This window comes from Urocitellus parryii, chromosome 1 (genome assembly GCF_045843805.1).
Source record: "Urocitellus parryii isolate mUroPar1 chromosome 1, mUroPar1.hap1, whole genome shotgun sequence".
NCBI lineage: Eukaryota > Metazoa > Chordata > Mammalia > Rodentia > Sciuridae > Urocitellus > Urocitellus parryii.
The window spans coordinates 161,354,714-161,370,186 of NC_135531.1; the positions used below are offsets into that span (position 1 = coordinate 161,354,714).

Here is a 15,473-nt window from a genome sequence, read left to right on the forward strand (position 1 = left end):
TGGGCAGGCAACCTCAGGGTCCTTTACACCCCACTGATTACCAAAGCCCAGGCCAGGATTTGTACTCATAGGCATGAACCTTGGAGGACAGACCAGGGCCTGAGTCATCTGGCCCAGCCACTCCCTGCAAACTTATCTTGCTGCCACCCCTCAAGCCCAGCATGAGCCTGGCTGGCCACCTCTGGCCATCTGGTGCCCCAGCTGCCTTCCTCCACAGCCGCTGTGTGCACTGGTGGGGGATCTACCTGCACCTTCACTCGCCCCCACACATCAGCAGACCTGGCAGGGTCTGCCTGGACCCTGCAAGTCACTGTAGAGTTTTCTGCTATATTCCTGCAGGACTGGTGGGTGATGTTTCTCCCAGATAATAACTTGTAATGACCCATTGGCCTGACTCTGTGCTCATCTCTCCCAGTTGACCTCAAGGCTGCTTGAGAGGTAAGGTCCTGGCTCTGTTCCTCATCCTCATGCCTCAGGCCCCAGGGTTCCGTGGCTACCAATAAATATAAACATGCACAGACAGACTGATTTGCCAGAAGCATGACCCACTGTCACCTTAAAACTCATCCATAGTGAAAGTACACTTTGCTCAGATGACGGACATTCCCACCGATCTGCCAGCCTTCTAGATGACATTAAAGACCTCACTGTACTCCTACAACTTTGCCTCCCCATGGGGGAGCAGGTCCTTGGTTAATCCCCTACTTGCTCTGGTCTCAGTCCCCCAAGTGTCCTTTCCAACAAATACCTTGGATGACCTCTTTCTCACTTCCAGTGTATGTGTTGCCCCAATTGTAACACACCAGTCAGCAAATGGATGCCATATTTTTTTAAATATTTATTTTCTATGTGATGCTGAGGATGGAACCCAGTGCCTCCCACGTGCTAGGCATGTGCTCTATCATTGAGCTACAACCTCAGTCCCAGTGCCACATTTTTTAAACCTTCAGAATTGTTGCTGGGCTGTAGCTCTATCATCATTATATGCATCTATTCAGGTATCTCCTCTTCAGTGGTCTCATTTCTTTATCATTAGGTAATTCACAGAAGATAGAAAAACTGAAGTTCGGTGGAAAGAAGATTAAGAAAAATGAGCATATTATATAAAGAAAAAGATTTAAATAATGACTATGCTATAGGAAGACCATGGAGTGGATCAGCAATAAAGAGAGGAAGGAGCTCAGTTATTCTTCAAATCACCAGACCCTGGAAACATTAGTAGCTGCTCCACTGCGAAGGTTCACGGCCTGGACTCCAGGGAGAAAGGCTCAGGGTGGGTTCACCCTTAGGCACGTGTGTGCCTCCATGTCGAGTTCGTCTGGAATATCGTGCAGACCACAGAAACGGGCCACAATCGGCTAATTCCCTTCATCGATGCACTTCAGGATACTTTTGTAGAATTTTGTTAAAATTTGGACTTTTAAACTTTTGAGATAAGTAGTCAAATCTCAATAATGTTTCCCTTTCAGATGACTTAAATGTTGCATTAATAAATAAAAATGTTCCCTGGAAGGAAGAGTGAGGAAGAGAGAAAGAGCTCAGCTTCCTAGGAGGTGAGGATTACTTGAATGTCAATTTCACCCCTGTGGTTGGCGGTGTCTGAGTTGTAAATCATCAGTAGAAGTGGTTAATTAAGACTCTTGAACCCCAGCCAGCGATAACCCATCCTGGCCATGAGCCCTTCTCTTGGTTCCAGGCGACAGAGGAGATAACCAACGCCGCGGGGCAGCGGCAGCCACGCGGCCAGGCGAGGCCAGTACCATGGCCTCCGGGACGCCTGGGGAGCGGCTCCGGGAGGAGGCCCGGTGCTCCGTGTGCCTGGATTTCCTGCAGGACCCCATCAGCGTGGACTGCGGCCACAGCTTCTGCCTCCGGTGCATCTCGGAGTTCTGCGAGAAGTCGGACAGCGCGCAGGGCGACGTGTACGCCTGTCCTCAGTGCCGCGGCCCCTTCAGGCCCGAGAACTTTCGGCCCAACCGGCAGCTGGCCAGCCTGGTGGACAGCGTGCGGCAGCTCGGGATGGGCGCGGAGCCCGCGGGGGCGCGGCACGGCGAGGACCTGAGCCGCTTCTGCGAGGAGGACCAGGCACTCTTGTGCTGGGTCTGCGACACCACGCCCGAGCACCAGGGCCACCACACGGCGCCGCTGCGGGAGGCCGCCAGGAGCTACCAGGTGAGCGCGGGAGCCCGGGGTGCCGAGCTGGGCCGCGGGCCGCTCGTGTCGGGCGGAAGGCACCAGCGCGGGACCGACTGCCGAGCGAGCTCAGGACCCTCGGTCCTTGGCTTTCAAGCCGGTCTTTTTCTTCCCGATCCCGAGCCGGCGGGCTGCGCAGTGAGTCTCGGTGACAGCCTTGCACCTCTGTGGTACTCGCTTCCACTGACGGGATTCCAAGGGCGCAGCGTTTGCCTGGTGTCTGTCTAGGTCCCTTAACACGGACACCAAGGCCACCCTCTGGCTGAGGAATAGCGTCTGCTCCTGCCTGGACTGTCTGGGTCCCCTGAAGTAGGGGGCCACTCGACTCCACACGAAGGTCTGGGAACTGAGGACTTGAGCATTCCCCTGAGGAGGTGCTTGACCCCGAGAGCGCTCCGAGGGACTCTGCCCAGGTGTCTTCCCACAGGTGCCCTCGGGTCCTGGGACATACTCTAAACACGTGCCTGTCCCGGCATCTGGAACAGCTGCTAGCACAGAAGAGGTCAACGCTGTCTTTTTAATCTATGGCACAGTTAGCCAAAGCACTCCGTCACACTGGAATAAGTTCCAAGTACCAGCTTTCTTAAAACGTTCATTTATTTATTCTATTTGTTTAAGTTAAGGACTGGGGTATTTGCCAGTCAACATTAATCTGGACAATCTTGGAAATTTCTCCCTTGATTTTTTCCTCTTGATTTCTGTTATCCTCTACAAAGTACAGGTACTAGGCGCTCTCTAGCCTACCTGAAAAGTCAAGTATGCTCCTGTCTGTCTAAATCCCCAAGGTACCATCCAGAACATGGCTGCTGTGATATGCTAAAGACGTTCTCTGTTTTCAGTAGTCAACTAGATAAAAAACAAGTACCATCCAAACTCCTTGGCCTGTCAATCACGATTTTCTAGGTTCTGAAGTTCCCTTCCTTCTGCTCTTATCCAAGCCAAACAAGGGACCCAGCAAAATTAGCCTAGTCACTCTTGTCCCCAAACATGCTCTTCTTTCACCTCCTTGCTTTTGCTCAGTGTCTTTGGTCCCAGAGAGCTTTCCTCCATCTACAAGTGAGAATGGCTCTATTCCTTACAAACACCAAACATATGCCTCTTTTTATTCTGATGCCACCATGAATTCTAATGTTACTTTATGTGTACTTTATATAGAGTATTATAATATTTTAAAGTGAATGATATATATGTAAGATTTATTGAATAAGTTTGGAGGTAGAATTTGTATTATTTTCTACTAAAAACATATTTCTGTATGTGTTTTTATGGGAGATTCCTGTTTTAAAAAGAAAGGCATGTATTTGCCTCTTCGAAGGGTCTTATCATTGAAGAGAGATGTAATTTCTGGGGTTTTGTTTGTTTGATTGTTTGGTAGGCTTTTTATAGTTATTTTACTCCTTTTAATATGTACAGAATATTGTGTTTTTCACCTAAAATATTTTATTTTTATTTTATTTATTAATTTATTTAATGATACCAAGAATTGAACCCTGGGGCTTTACCACTGAGCCACATCCTCAGACTTTTTATTTTTTTATTTTGAGATAAGGTCTCACAAAGTTGCTTAGGGTGGTGTTAAATTGCTGAGGCTGACCTTGAACTTGAGATCCTCCTGCCTTACCCTCTAACTTGCTGAGATTATGGGCATGCACCACCGCACCTGACTTCATTTAACATATTTTAAGCAACAAGATTTATTTTGGGTGAAATACCATGACTTATAGTACTAATAACAAATACACTTTTCTCATGGTAATTAATAAAAAATTGTATCACTCTTCAACCTAGCACCAATAGATGACATTTCACCTAATGATGTCTTCATTTCCCTCCATCTATTTTTTTACATATTCATTATAAGCATTTTTTTTCAAAATTGGCACCGTTATAAAATGTACTTATTTGACATTGTAATTCTATTTCTTGTCATTAAGTTTCCTATCGTGTTGATGTAAAATGTTTTGCCACCCATTTTTACATTTTAGTCATTGTAGTTTTACTATTGTAATGGTGCAAGGAGTACGATTTTAGATGAATCTTTGCATCTGGTATTAACTGAGTTACCAGCAAAGGTGACCACTGCATTCTAGGGAGTTTTCCAGTTGATCCTGCAGGTCCTCACAGTCTGCTCCACACAGGTGAAGCTGCAGACGTCGCTGGAGCTGGTGAGGAAGGAGATGGAGGAGGCGATGATGCAGGAAGCCAACGTGGGGAGGAGGACTGTGCTGTGGAAGGTAGGGGGCCTTGGGCCTGGGGAGCTGCAGGCACCACCCTCTTCCTGAGTCTCCATTTGTTGAGAGCCACAGTTTAGTCAGAATGACACCTGGCATTTTTGCCAGATAGAATGGTTGAAAGGTGACCCTGCTCCGGGATTAGGGCTGCTCAGGGGATTAGGGCGGATCCTGCTGGGAATAGGGCAGCTCCAGGATTAGGGTGGATCCTGCTGCCTCTAGTTAGGGCTCCCACTACTTTGGAGTTCCTTTTGAGTTACTTTTGAGTTCTCGCAGGGTTCTGAGAGAATTGGCGCGGGGAGCCTGGTGGAGGCAGTGTGTTCCCTGGAAGTGTGTGTAGAGTGCTGGTGAGAGTTCCGGAATAAAGGTTGCTGTTTGAACCTACAAGGCTGTGTGGCGGCTCGGGTTATTTTGTGCCCAGCCAGACTGCGGCATCCATTCTCCAGCGAGCTTGCCATTTACTTAGGTGCTCCATAGAAACATCTCATGGCCATCCTGAACTGTCCCAGACCCCAAATGACACTGTTCATTTTTGTTTTTACCTCTGAAGGCAGGACCCTATCCAGATTATAAATAGCTTTACTCTTTTGATCTAACTGTGAAACTCACTGCTGGGGTGGGTGCCACCACCTGCTACTGTAGTGTCAAACTGTATTTGTCGGACAGTTAAATAGTGAATGCCACAGGCTTGGTGACAGATGTGGTGCAGTTCCAAGGGACCATCTATACAGGGAGGGACTGGAGCCTTCAGCCTCCTTGGGTCATCCATCCACGGTACCCTCTTTCTGCATCTCAGCAGCCCCTCCCCCCTTGTTTTTCTCCTACATTTCATTTACACACAGTGGCTATGAACCTGGACCACATGCCCTCCTCTCCAGTTCCACAGCTGGATAGGCTTTGGGTCACCACGCTTGCTGCTACCATTCATGGCAAAGGCTGGAAAGTTGCTCGGCCCCCTACAGTGCCCAGAGCAGCAACTACACCCCTCAACAGTGAATTGTAGGTCAAACCTGCCACAGTGCCAAGGCTGTGAACCACATATAGTGTCATGTTGGAAGGGTTTATTAGGTACACAGCACAGTATATAACATGATCAGATATATTTTATAGAATATTCCTTTTCTTTCTCCTCCAAGTCACCCTGCTAGAATCATTCTTTATATTATTTTCTTCCTCAAAAATTTAGTTTGATACACTGTCTTCATACAGATATTTTCATAAGGACCTCTATTTATTTGTTTGTTTGTTTGTTTGTTTAGTGCTGAGCATGGAGCTACATCCCCAGCCCTTTTTACTTTTTATTTTGAGATAGGTCCCACTAAGTTGTAGAGGGTGGCCTCAAACTTGTGATCCTCCAGCCTCAGCGAGTCACTGGAGTTATGGTGTACCACTGTACCTAGCTCGTAAGGACCATTTTTGCTACATTTTTCTTATGAAATAAGTCTTATCTTCTCCTATTGCTATGTCTATTATTGGTAAAGTTAAGCACTGATTCACAATCTTTATTATTTAAAGCTAATAATATTTAATTTTTTTAAATATTGGCCTGACCACAGATTTATGAAATCAGGAACCCAAGTGCAAGATCTGAATTCCCGTATTTTAAAACCTCCAACGCATGTCATAACATAGAAGTGATGCTAAGATATCTTGTTCAGAGACAGTAGCCATGTCTGAACTTCTTGGTCGTTCATGTTCACATGAGCCAGACCATTAGGCACAGGCTTGATGAAAACGAGCTCTAAGTTCTGTAGCAGCACTTCTTTCTTCAGGTCTAGAGGAGATTGTGGCACTCAAGAGGGTGACGTGAAGGAAGCTGGGCTGCCGCTGCCCCTCCACCCCGTCATCCCTAGTGCACCCCTGGACTCCCCTCCCTATGGCAGTGCTCAGCCCTCTCTCCAGCAGCCTGACCTGGGAGACAGTTTGCATTTCTATGAGCCAATCAGAATGTGGAATGCAGAGTCAGTGTCCCTCAGGAGGAGGCCAAGAGTGTATGAATTAGTGATTTAGAAAACAGTAAAGGAGGTAGGAATGCAAAATGGGAAGAAGGAAGTGGGAGACCTTGGTGCTGTGGCCAGTGGGCCATCAGCTCCTTGTCAGGAGGTGTAGGCGCTGTCCCCGCAGGCTGTTGCTCAACAGCACTCCCACCTCTGCGGTGGATGGCAGCAGCAGGCGGCACCTCCCCGAGAGGGGTGATCCAAAGTACCTCCAGACATTTGGGGAGAACTATTATTTGGATTACAAATATATATATATGTGTGTCTTTTATAATAATTTTGATGATAATTTATGCCTTTCAATTAAACCAAGAAACTATCAGGTTTAAAAACAAAACGGACAACCCAAGGTGAATATGCTTTGGGAGGGAGACTTGCCGCTCATGCTCAGTTTAAAGCTGGGTTTCTAGCTACTAATTTCAAGAGAATAACATTTAGATGCGATCCCCTGCGCACAGTGTGATCCTTAGGCTCAGTCAGACATCGCCCTGTGAGGGCCAGGTGTGCCTCAGGGGCTCTGTCCTCAGCACCAGGAAAGCAACAACAAGAGCCGTGATGGGAGATTTGGGTAGGGGCTGGTGTAATAGCCTGGAGTGAGTGGCCTGCGTGGCAGTTAGTTCTTCTGGACTCTGCAGAGGACACGGCCTTGTGCTGGTTTCCTGCTTCTCCTGGGACAAGAGAACATCCGGTGTTCTCCTATCACATTGTCCCTCACAGCCCAGGCCTCCTGCTCTTCCTGGCCACCCACCCAGCAGCAGAGCCAGCCCTCTGCTGTGGGGCCACACAGGCTCTTGGAGGTGCCCAGATGATCCCCACGCTTCTCTTTCTGCTGCATTTGACTCGTGATATTGAAACCCGCGTGTCGAAGGCCTTGCCTCTGGCCCTGCAGCAGAAGGGGGCCCACAGCCACAGTCTTCCCAGACTCTGAGCTTGAAAACCCCACCGGCCACCTCTCCTGTTCCCGGCCTCTGGTTTCTAAGGTCCTCCCCAGAGGTGCAGAGTGAGGGGGGTGGGTTCAGGGATGATGCGGGACGTCCCTTCTCTGGCTGCCCGTCCCACACTTGAGGCAGGCCCCGCACACCTTCCCCCAGCCTGATGGGGTCTCCTGTTGCTCCAGGAGAAGGTGGAGATGCAGTGGCAGCGCTTCAGGTTGGAGTTTGAGAAGCATCGAGGCTTTCTGGCCCTTGAAGAGCAGCTGCAGCTGCAGAGGCTGGAGGAGGAGGAGAGAGCCACCCTGCAGAGACTTCGGGACAGTAAGGACCAGCTGGCCCAGCACAGCAAGGCCCTCAAGGAGCTGGCAGAGGAGCTGGAGGAGAGGTGCCAGCGCCCAGCCCTGGGGCTGCTGGAGGTGAGGCGGCCTCAGGAGGCCAGGCCCACAGAGGCTGAGGGGATGGGGACAAGCCTTGGCATGGGACACGAAGGCACCCAGCTCTCTAGGACAGAGCTCTGCAGTACTTCCTTAGAAGGCATCTTACGACTGAATACTGGGCCCTGAGTCAGGAGGCACCCAGAGGACCATTTAGCTCATGCAAAAGACAAAAACTTCAATACATGATGAGAGAAAATTAATTATTTATGTAATCGTGAACAGCTGGGGCAAGGATAAGCTGCGCCATTCTGGCTGAGAAACCGTCCTTTTATCAAAGATGATATTGCTGATTTTCATGAATGTTCAACCCCCAAAGCCTCTGGCAGCCCATTTCATGGAAAATAGCCAGAAGTATGAGCAGTGCTTCACCTAGTCCAGCTTGAAATTCCCATGTTAAGTCCTAAGGTGAACACTAATTTCCTGGCCTGTACTGCACACTCGTCCCAGGCATGGTGGGAATGTATGGACCTTCTGTGCTGATTTCTCAATCTGTTGGGACTTCAGAGCAGCCTTTTTAAAGTGTTAATTGGAGACAGGGTCTCACTCAGAGGCCCAGGCTGGCCTTGAACCGCCCCCTCCTGCCCCAGCCTCCCCAGGGTCTGGGGTCACAGACACAGCTGTTCTGCCCCACAGGTGTTGTTCACAGGGCTGCCTGCAAGAGAAATTCATTCACCTGGTACTTTTCTCTGTACCTTGCCCCAGTAACAGGCAAGGATTCTAACCTAAAAGAGAGTGCAGATCCCCACTGAGCAGCTGGCCCACAGTGTCCCAACTGACTAGCCTCTGGACACTGCAAGTTCCAGGCACATAAACCCAGTCGCTGTCTTGTGACATTTGCAAACACAGTTGTCAATATTGTGGATCTGATGGGGAATCACTAAGTAACTGCATGAAACGCTTTTATCTACCAAGCACTTTATTTAATCTGCCCATTCTATCTTCATTCCCATTACCAATGTCATGGCTGTGCTCATTTCCTAATGAGTAAACAGAGAGCCAGAAAGAAATTAATTTTTCAAGTATAGGTGGCAAGTAAGCACAGGAACGTTGGCATTTTCAAAAATAATATTCACTGCATTATCTCAGATAAATCTCATTTAAAATGAGTATTTCTTTGCACCATATAAATGTTAAAATGATTTATAGTACAAATCATAGTAAGAATATACTCTTACATAATTTTTGTCTGTGTCCTCTCTCTTTCTTCTCTGATACCAATGATCTTCATTTTACCCCACTGGCCAAGACCCAGGCCGATCATGTCCATAAAGGACAAGGCAAATGGTTTCCCTGCATTCAAGCCTTGTTGAAATTTGTCCGACTGTTGACCACTTTTAGGGAAGAAGACAAGTGTGTTGGAGGTGACCTTTTTGTTACCTGCTTTGAGATACACTGTTGTTGGATAGTAATGACTTCCTTTCTTATCTCCTTAGACAGTTAGTAGCTTTGTCTGTTGGTTCAGAGAATTCGAATTTGAGGATGACTTTTTCTGGAGTACTGGGACAGAACACAGGGCCCTGCTCAAGTCAGGCAAGCCCTCGACCATGAGCGATATGCCCAGACCCAGGATCTGTGCCGTACTTATCTCTGTTCCTCAAGTAAATTCCAAAAACATGTAGGATTTTTACCCTAATTCCATCTGTATAAAGTGCAGAATGTAACTGTTAAAATAGCCCAACAACCAGAGCTATCAGTTGACAATCCATAGTTGATGGATAGGTTTCATGGGAATTAATATAAACTTTGTGTAGTCTGACTCTGTTCTAATTATATGCCTGATTTTTAAATTTGAGAGTCATCTGAGAATTCAATTATAGCCTTTTTTGCCTTTAATTAACAGAGATCCACTGTCATCTGCAGTCTTATGTTGCTTGTTAATTATTTCCAGTATATTCTAAAGACATTTTCGTGGTGTGTCCCCAGTCAACTGTGGGAAGCACTTACACCTGCTTGTGTCTCTTACTTCCAGGGTGTGCAAGGAGCCCTGAGCCGGTAAGTGTACTTTCCGCTCCAGTGAGGGAGCTGGGGAGGCGGAGAGGGCTTGTGTGGCCATGCTGACATTTCCGGGTTCTCTGCTCTTCTCAGAAGTAAGGCTGTGATGCGGCTGGAACCAGAGACCATCCCCATGGAGCTGAAGACCACGTGTCGCATCCCTGGCATGCGGGAAATGTTGAGGAGATTCCAAGGTGGGTGGAGCCCCCGAGCCTGGGAACTGATGCTGGGAGTGTGGGGCTGACTGCTGCCCTTACTGCCCTGGCCTGTGGCCACAGCAGAGTAGCCACAGCAGAGTCTCAGGTCTCTGAGACTCACTGTGCAAGTGTGCTCGCATATGCGAGTGAGCTCTCAGGTTGTTGCCTTGTCGTGGCCTCTCACCTGGGGCCCAGCCTGGCAAACCTCCAGCTCCTTCCTGGGGCACAATGCGTCAGTCCTGCCCAGCAGAACATGTGGGTGTCTCCCTCGAGGAGTCGGTCAGTTCTCCGGGGTTGCCCCGCTGGCTCCCACTCACTCTATTCTGACACTGTCCACCTGCAGACATCATCAAATCCCACAGGTTGAGGGCCTGGTCCAGGAAGGCTGTGCCCTGCTTCAGGAGCAAGGAACAAGCAGGCTGTGGCTTGTGCCTCTGACCAGCCAACTGCAAAGCAGCTTTCCCGGGACCCGCTCTATGAGCGCGGTTTGTTTGCTAGAGCAGCCCCCAGAACTCAGACCCTACTCACACTTGGTCAGTTATTATACAGGGTGTTGCAGAGGATGGGGACCAGCAGCCGGGTGGAGGAAAACAACAGGGTGATGTGGGGAGAGGCAACACACCCTCTCTGGGTGCTCCTTGCAGGATCTCCTTGTGTGCAGCCACTGGCAAGCTCCGTCTTTGGGTTTATGGAGGTTTCATTCAGCAGGCATGACCAATGACACCACTGGCCACTGCTGACCCCTGGAGCTTCAGCCCCCACTCTCCTCCCAGAGGTAGGGGGATGTTGGACTGAAGGTTCTATCCCTTTAATACAAAGGGGGTTCCCTGGAAACCAGCCCCATCCTGAGGTCATCTAGGCCACCAAGCACCAGACATCTCATTAGCATGCAAAAGAGTCCCTTGTCTCAGGACTTTTGGGAACTGGTGTGTCAGGACCTGGGACATAGACCAAAAATACACCGCACTCTCTCACCATGACTCAAGCACTGCTCTTGGCCTTCCTGAGGATTTCAGTGTTGGGGTGAGTCAGGCTGTGAAGGGGTGGAACAGTGCACCTGCCTGCAGGAAGGGGGAGGGGACATTTGTGCACAATCCGAGTGGATGCCAGTCAGGGACACCCAGAGGGTCTGCATGAAATGGCTTTGTTCACCCAACATGTTGTTCTTTCAAATGGTGACGATTCAATATTTTTACTATTTCCTTTTAAAATCTACTTTGTTCCACATAATACAAACTGTGGCTTCCCAGGGACAGTCTTGCCCTGTAATGAGAAAACCTACCTCAGTTGTAGCACCCAGTGACCACCTCCCCCATTTGGTGGACAGGTGAACATACACTAGCCATGTGACTTGATGAGGGCCTTAGCAGCACATCCCCAGACTCTGTCACCTCCTATGCTTTTCCTTTTTACCGAATGAAATAGTTAGTGAATGAATCCAGCCCATGCTGCCTTTTCTACCAGTGGAGTGAATCATTGAAGAACAAAAGCAAATCAAATGTGCTATGACCCGTGATTCACGGTGCAAATACTGACTTCAGTTACCCAGGCACACAGCTATGAGGAGAGGACACAGGCTTCTGTAGAGTGTGATGAGGGTGGCCAGAGGCTCCAAGTTTGAACTAGATGAGGGGAAACAGTGACGTCCACTAATTTCTACAATTGATGCATGTTAATAATTATATTAATAGAAAGAAAAAGCTGCACGTCGGGCAGCAGGAAGTACGGCAGGTTTACTGGCACTGTGAGGACAGGATGGTGAGGGCAGCCCAGGGGGAGGGCAAGGAGGACAAGGCAGCAGGGCTGGAGAGGTGGGCCGCTTCTGTGAACGGCACTCAGCGGGAGAGCACAGGGTGTTCCTGGGGAGACAGCACAGTAGGACTGGCATGGTGTGCACATCATCCGGGTGCTTTATTGTGATGAATTAAAGTCACCAAGACAGCAGCTGGTGTCCTTTGTCACTGTTCAGTGGCAGATGAGTGTAGGTGACCCCCAGTGTTGGTATGAAAGGTGCCAGATGGCCATATCCTTGGCCGGCCATGGAAGCGGAGCTGCTGGGATCTGCTCCTGGATGAGCTGTGTGTTGTGGTGAGAGGAGAGTGAGGAGGACCCAGGGTCTTGGACCCCGAGAACTGCCACACAAAACGGCTGGTTGTGCTGATGGCCATGCTGCAGGCAAGGCCCAAGAAGGGCGACTGGTTTGGGGGCAGGTTGGTGCTGTGGCAGGTATTGAGAATCCAAAACTGGCCAGGGAGGCAGATGAGTTCACAATAAGAACCTTCAGGGGAGAGACCAGGCTGGCAACACACACTGCAATCAGTAGCAGAGGACTGGAGTTGACTGGAGTGTTGAGTGAGCCAACCCAGAACTACAGGGCATGAGCCGAGAAAGAAGTCCCCAACTTGGCACTGCAGCTTGTCCTGGGGCAGTGACAGAGGAGAGGGGAGATCAAGAAGGAGGGAAGCATGGGCGCTGGTGAGTCTGGAAAAGAGTAGGAATCTCTCCAGGACAGTCAGGTCCTCATGGTGTCAACTGACACAGGAGCGTTCCTCCACCACCCTGGTGGCCACTGGGCAGGGGGCAGGACAGTTTGTTGTGCGCAGTGGTCCCATTGCCCTTGATAGCTAGGTTTAGGAGACAGGAACAGGGAGAACTAGTCAAAGCTCGTTCACAGATTTCTTTGGCTAACAATGGAGCTGAGCATTGTGCAAAGAGGTGACATGTTAAATGAGCCCGGCAGTCCCACAGGAGCCACATTCCAGGCTGGTATTTGCTTCCTCTGGAGTTGGGAAACCAGGTACAGTCTTTGAATCTCCTCATCAATATTGTGAGGTGGTAATAGCCACATTAGAGGTGGCTTCCTAGCCGGGTTTGATGGTACATGCCTGTAATCCCAGCGGCTGGGGAGGCTGAGGCAAGAGGATCATGAGTTCAAAGCCAGCCTCAGCAAAAGCGAGGTGCTAAGCAACTCAGTGAGACCCTGTCTCTAAATAAAATACAAAATAGTACTGGGGATGTGGCTCAGTGGTCAGATGTCCCTGAGTTCAATCCCCGGTACCAAAAAAAAAAAAAAAGAAGAAGAAGAAGAAGAGGAAGGTGGCTTACTGATTTAACATAGGTAATGAACACACAGAGCCTAGTGATGTGGCCAGTCAGGTTTAGATATCCATAGAAGTTCATGACATGTGGCTTGAAGATGAATTAGACTAGTACGAGTAGTAACTGTTTTTGCCATGACCTTAAGGTCTATTAATGAATTTACTACCTTTGAGTACTTATAAGGAAGTACTCTGGTTTTGATGTATATGCGTTTGCCTACTATGTATGTGCATCAATCCTGCATCAGTCTTGCGGGGACTCCACAGTACATGTTAGATGGTCCTCCTGTTGTGGAACCAATCACTATAAACAGCCACTTTGGACCACACCCACTAGTAAGCTCACAGGTCCAAAGATCAGATTTGCAGGTGGGAGCAGCTGGCTCCCTTGCTTGGGTTCGGGTCTCCGAAGGCCAAAACCAAGGGGTTGGCTGGACTGCGCCTCTCTGAGGAGTCTGGGGAAGGATCTTTCCAGCTGGACTTTCCTGCAGCTGCAAGGCCATGGTCCTTGTTTTCCTGCAAGCCATCATTTGGGGCCACTCTGCTCCAGAGTGCTCTCACCTTCCCCTCGTGACCCTTCCCACCTTCCACCCTGGCAAGGCTGTATCAGAGCCAAGTCTAAGACTCTTCTGCCACCATCCTGATAGCTAGAGGACTTTCTAGTTTTAAAGGGCTTGTGGGATTAGATCAGACCCTCCCAGATAGCCTCTGTTGTCCTAGAATGTCACATAATCATGAAGGTAATAACACCAGGGTGTAGAGTCAGGGCATCTAGTATACAATTCCCCCACCACAGTCACACCACTTTGAAAGTAGTGGATTTCATATTAATGAAATTATCCTATACGTTTTGAGAAAAACAATCCCCAAGCAGTTTATAAATTTCATGCCAAGCGCAGATGATCCTAAGTGCACCCAAGAGCTCTGGGTGCAAATGCAAAGTTGCCTTCTACTGGGTGTTTGGCTTCCCAGCAGGCTGACAGCGCTGCTGTCCTAATGGTCTGGTTAAGGCCGCCCTGGGCGCCCCAGCAGATCAAAGACCTGCTCAGACCCTGGAGAAAGGCCTATTTCTTGGGGCAGTCTGAGAGAGGGCGTTGCCGACGCTCACCCGCCCCCCCCAGGGGGGGCGTCTAGCCCTTCCCGTGCATTCACGTGTCCCATCACTCTCTCTGCAGTGGATGTGAAGCTGGACCCCTCCACCGCGCACCCCAGCCTCCTGCTGACGGCCGACCTGCGCAGCGTGCAGGACGGGGAGCTGTGGAGGGACGTGCCCCGCAACCCCGAGCGATTCGACACCTGGCCCTGCATCCTGGGCTTGCAGAGCTTCTCATCAGGGAGACACTACTGGGAGGTGGTGGTGGGAGCGTGGGCCGAGTGGGGCCTGGGCGTCTGCCAGGACTCCGTGCAGAGGAAGGGGGAAGCTACACCGTCCCCCCGAGAACGGCGTCTGGGCCCTGTGGCTGCTGCGCGGCTGCGAGTACATGGTGCTGGCCTCTCCGTCCGCGCCCCTGCTGCAGCTCGAGCGGCCGCGCCGCATCGGGGTCTTTCTGGACTACGAGGCCGGCGAGGTGTCCTTCTACAACGTCACGGACGGGTCCCACATCTACAGCTTCAGCCAAGTGTCGTCGGGTGTCCTCCGGCCCTACTTCTTCATCTGCGACGAGGCGCCGCTGATCTTGCCACCGATGGCAGAAACGGAGGCAGGGACCTTGGCGTCCGGGGGCCACCCTGACCCTCCTCTCATGGGCGACCTTCAGTCCTGAAGTGCTGTGCTCAGGGTCCTCCCGCAGCCAGTCCAAGGGCCCTGGAGAGCGGCGGAGAACGGACATACAGCTTCACCAAGTGCCCAGCTCAGGGCAGCCTCTTGAAATACAAGCAGACAGGAGATGCTGTGTATGCGGGAACGTTGGACCTGGAGGGTCTCCTCAAACTTTTCCCGAATGGCCCCCCACTTACTCCATGGCTTTTCTTTCAAATTAATAGTCTCGTATTAAAGAGTTCTGTATGGTCCTTATAATTTCCATTCTCTTCAGTATCTTCCCATCACTGAGGGATGGAAACCCTGCAGGGGGCCCAGCAGGCTGAGGCTGCTCCCTCCTGGACCCTCCCTCACCTTCCTGGCTGGCTCCTCCTCTGTCTCATTCCTTGCACCCCCCCTTTTTTTTTTTCCTGGATACCTCTGATTGTTTAAAGTTTCATTTCCTTTTACATCAACATATTCAAAATCATCCTTCACACGTGTGTGTTTCCAGTCACAGTCTTCACTCTGGGAACAGTTTTTGAGGATCGTGAAATTCATTGCTCCGACCATAACATGGATTTCGATCTTCTCTCTTTATCTCTGCATGTGTTTGTAAAAGTAGGAATGCCCTAGAAATTTGATTCAGCTGGTTTTC

At 49.9% G+C, this 15,473-nt stretch overlaps 1 pseudogene across 1 annotated transcript; it reads left to right on the forward strand.

Annotated features, from left to right (window-relative positions):
- Positions 1-1,754: 1,754 nt before the first annotated feature.
- On the forward strand, positions 1,755-15,171 carry LOC144254574 (E3 ubiquitin-protein ligase TRIM58-like; annotated as a pseudogene). The gene is made up of 6 exons (XR_013343520.1): positions 1,755-2,172; positions 4,332-4,427; positions 7,539-7,769; positions 9,760-9,782; positions 9,876-9,976; positions 14,253-15,171. The product of XR_013343520.1 is annotated as an E3 ubiquitin-protein ligase TRIM58-like (transcript).
- The last annotated feature ends 302 nt before the right edge of the window (positions 15,172-15,473 follow it).